Source organism: Rhincodon typus, chromosome 7 (assembly GCF_021869965.1).
Source record: "Rhincodon typus isolate 14 chromosome 7, sRhiTyp1.1, whole genome shotgun sequence".
NCBI classification, from domain to species: domain Eukaryota; kingdom Metazoa; phylum Chordata; class Chondrichthyes; order Orectolobiformes; family Rhincodontidae; genus Rhincodon; species Rhincodon typus.
In genome coordinates, this window is record NC_063338.1 from 96,786,749 (window position 1) to 96,791,386 (window position 4,638).

Genomic DNA, 4,638 nt, shown 5'->3' on the forward strand with positions numbered 1-4,638 from the left:
ATTCTTGGTAGTGTGGATGAGCAGAAAGATCTCGGTGTCCATGTGCACAGATCACTGAAAGTTGCCACCCAGGTTGATAGCGTTGTTAAGAAGGCGTACAGTATGTTAGGTTTTATTGGTAGAGGGATTGAGTTTCGGAGCCATGAGGTCATGTTGCAGCTGTACAAAACTCTGGTGCGGCCGCACTTGGAGTATTGCATACAGTTCTGGTCACCGCATTATAGGAAGGATGTGGAAGCATTGGAAAGGGTGCAGAGGAGGTTTACCAGGATGTTGCCTGGTATGGAGGGAAGGTCTTATGAGGAAAGGCTGAGGGTCTTGAGGCTGTTTTCGTTAGAGAGAAGAAGGTTAAGAGGTGACTTGATAGAGACATACAAGATGATCAGAGGATTAGATAGGGTGGACAGTGGGAGCCTTTTTCCTCGGATGGTGATGGCTAGCACGAGGGCACATAGCTTTAAATTGAGGGGTGATAGATATAGGACAGATGTCAGAGGTAGGTTCTTTGCTCAGAGAGTAGTAAGGGCGTGGAATGCCCTGCCTGCAAAAATAGTAGACTCGCCCACTTTAAGGGCATTTAAATGGTCATTGGATAAACATATGGATGATAATGGAATAGTTTAGGTTAGATGGGCTTCAGATTGGTTTCACAGGTTGGCGCAACATCGAGGGCCGAAGGGCCTGTACTGCGCTGTAATGTTCTATGTTCTATGTTCTATGTTCTATTCCTTCACTGTTGCTTGGTTAAATTCCTGGAATTCCCTCCCTTGATGCACAGAGAGATCTGGGTGGTCAGGTCCATTGTACCCTGAAGGTGGCAATGCAGGTGGATTGAGTGGTCAAGAAGGCATACGGGATGCTTTCATTCATCGGACGGGGTACTGAGTACAAGAGTTGGCAGGTCATGTTACAGTTGTATAGGACTTTGGTTTGACCACATTTGGAATACTGCGTACAGTTCTGGTCGCCACATTACCAAAAGGATGTGGATGCTTTGGAGAGGGTGCAGAGGAGGTTCACCAGGATGTTGCCCGTTATGGAGGGCGCTAGCTAAGAAGAGAGGTTGAGTAGATTAGGATTATTTACATTAGAAAGACGGAGGTTGAGGGGGGACCTGATTGAGGTCTACAAAATCATGAGAAGTATAGACAGGGTGGATAGCAAGAAGTTTTTTCCCAGAGTGGGGGACTCAATTACTAGGGGTCACGATTTCAAGGTGAAAGGGGAAAAGTTTAAGGGAGATATGCATGGAAAGTTGTTTACACAGAGGGTGGTGGGTGCCTGGAACGCGTTGCCAGTGAAGGTGGTAGAGGCGGGCACGATCGCGTCATTTAAGATGTATCTAGACAGATACATGAATGGGCAGGGAGCAGAGGGATACAGATCCTTGGAAAATAGGTGACATGTTTAGATAGAGGATCTGGATCGGCACAGGCTTGGAGGGCCTGTTCCTGTGCTGTAATTTTCTTTGTTCTAATGGCTCTGTGGGTGTACCTACACAACATTGACTGCAGGGGCTGATTGATCTACTCTCCTGCTCCCAATTTGCGTGTTTGATTTCATATCGTTCAAAAAAGCAGTTCACCTCCTCCTTCTCAAGAATATAAGGCACCCTTGCCAGTGATCCTCAATTTCCATGAAAATATACAATACAGCCATCACCACAGTCAGGACTCCCATGTCCAAGCAGAAGCCATGGGCCTGGGGATGCTTGAGTTCTGTACCTCCTTTATCCCATCTGACGATCCTCCAGATGCTGGGCAGGTCATCAGGGTCCTCCACCATTCCTTTCACCAAACCTTCTGCTCCTTCAGGTGCCCGGGCCTAGCCGCAATCAGGCTCGTCCTGGTGTTGCTGCCACTGCTGCTGAAGGCCTCCTCCTTCACCCGCCACTCTCCAGGTTCTAAAGAAAATGCCAAAAGAAAGAAAAAGTGCAAAAGGAAAAAGAAGGAAAGACAAAAAGAGAAAGAAGTAGACAGGAGCAGATGAGTCCTGGGCTCAGTCCTGCTACTCCACTGCCATCTTGGAGTTTCTCATCTTCCTCATGTAGTCCACAATTGTTCTAGGCATCCTGGGTTCTCCGAACTTATTGCTGCTACATTTCTCTTTAAAGGGTACATGTTGGACATTTACTTTTCCCAGCTCCATTTTGAATGGACCCCACTGTCCCACTCCTTACCTGCAAAGAAGCTGTTCCCGATCAACTTTGGCCAGATGCTGCTTCATTTTAGTAAAATCTGCATTTCCCCAAACCAAAGCCTTTTTTTTTGCAAGCCATCTCTTTCCTTGTCCATAATTTGAACCATGCTGTGTTGTGTCACTATTGCTAAAATGTTTCCCTACTGCCACACTTGTCTGGCTTCTTTCTCCAGAACCATGTCCAACATTGCACCATCTCTTGTTGCCCTTCTACATATTGATGCAAAAGAAAAACTCCCCTGGATACAGTTCACAAAATCCACTCCCTCTAAACCCTCAACACTATGACTACTCCAATTTATGTTGGAAAAGTTGGAATCCCCAAGTATAATTCCCTGATTATTACTGTTACACACCTCTGTGCACTGTCTACATATTTGCTCTTCCATTCCCCACTGATTCTTTGGGGGCCTATAACATACTCCCAGTAAAGTGGCTTCCCTCTTAACATTCCTAAGTTCTACCCACAAAACCTCATTATGAGGACCCTTCCAAGATATCATCACTCCTTATTGCAGTAATTGACACCTTATTTCATAGTGCCACACCACCATCTTTTTTCCACCCTCCTCATGTTGAGTTGCTATACTAGCCTTCCCTCAACTATGTTTCTATGATGGCAACAGCAACACAATCCACACTTTTAACTGATCAGTCTTACCTGTTACACTCCTAGCATTAAGTAAAGATCATCCAGCTTTGCCTTACTTTCTTGACGCTCAACATAGCTGAACTCACTGTCACTTGCTTCCTTTCATGTAGTATGATATGTCTGGATATATTTTATTTTGGATTTTTGAAAGGGTTGAGCATAGTCTTGTTACAGAGGGGCTGGTTAAATGAAATGAAAACCCTGATACTCACTTTATAATCAACAAATAACAATTTATTTATCTAGCTCTAACATGAACAAATTAACAGAACTATTAACAAACTGAACAATTCCCCCCTTAACTACTAACTATTCCCAAATAAAACACATTCTAATGGTATGCTGTTCCAATAAATACAAGTCCCACTTATATAAACCAAAGGAATAAAAAAAAATTAAAACTTAGTCTCTCGAAATTACAGCCAGGATAAATCTTCCGGAATGTTCTTAACCTTCTCTGCTGTTTTCTATTCAGGAATGCTTTTCTTTGTCAAATTCTGGTGTCAGGAATATTAGCTAAGAGTGCCATAGTACCTTTATTTAGATGGTGCTTATTCTGAGAGCCTAGAGATTTCTGTGAGAGCCAATGAGTTTCTCTTCAGATGGCAGTTCACCGTCACACTGATTTTCAAATAATCTCTTCTTTTATACCCTTGATGACCTATCAATTTCTCACTACAGGATTGGTCCTAGGTTGTCAACACCATCAGATTTAAATTTATTTAAGTTTTGATATCGAGGGCCTGGTTTAAATTAATTGGCTAAATTCAAAATCCTATTGTCTTGGTCAAAATGCTGCTTTGCCTGCAAACAGTACAGCTGTTCGGATATAATATTTCAATTTCAAGAATTCTCTGCAGACATTGTTTTTAATCCCCAAGTGTAAAAAAAGTACACCTTTTAAAGGGACCATGCAGTCTTCTCCCCATTATTTTACAAACAAATTCAAACATCCTGCCTTCTATAGCTAACTTCACAACATTCTGTTCTCTGCCTACTGTGAACACTAAAGGAATATGCTGTTTGATATGATCAATCAATCTTTGGTTCATTTAGCTTGTACCTGGCATTGCACTGGCACTGGCACTGGCATTGTGGGATAGACATTTTTGTTTGGATTGAATGCAGCGTTCCATTTGTGATAAATATGATGTACATAGCTAGGATAGCAGCGTGGAATGGCTTCTTTAAACTGTTCTTCAATTTTTTTTAGGTATTGTGTCTTTCCAGGGCTGCTGGGTTCTCCACTCCTTTCCACAACAAGTTTACCTTCACCAGTCTATATAAAAGTTAGGATTCATAAAACTCCATGCACAATTAGATTGGCCTCACGACCAAAATTGTAAATAGGGCCCAAGCCATTTGCTACCTATAACTTTGACGCAGAAATTGAGTGCATCAAATTTATCATCTAGTGCAGGGCATCATGATCAGATCAAAGCTCATTGCATATTGCGCAAACTTGAAAATCAGTAAACCGCTGCCACCTTTGTGCATGAAGAGTGCCCAGTTTACTTTAAATTATTCTGGAAAGATAAACTATCTCAAAAGTTTTGCCAGAAAGTTCTGGAGGATGCTTCATGCTATGATGCAGTGGCTTTGTGAGTGGTATTTTCTGTGAATGACATGCCTTGAGAAGAGTAGGAGAGGCAAATCACCCCACACCATTCCTGACTGCAGATCTCTCTGTAACCATTCAATGATTCTATGTGGTCGCCGTAAAACATATATGATTCTGAAATAACACAGTGTGGAGCTGGAGGAACACAGCAGGCCAGGCAGCATCA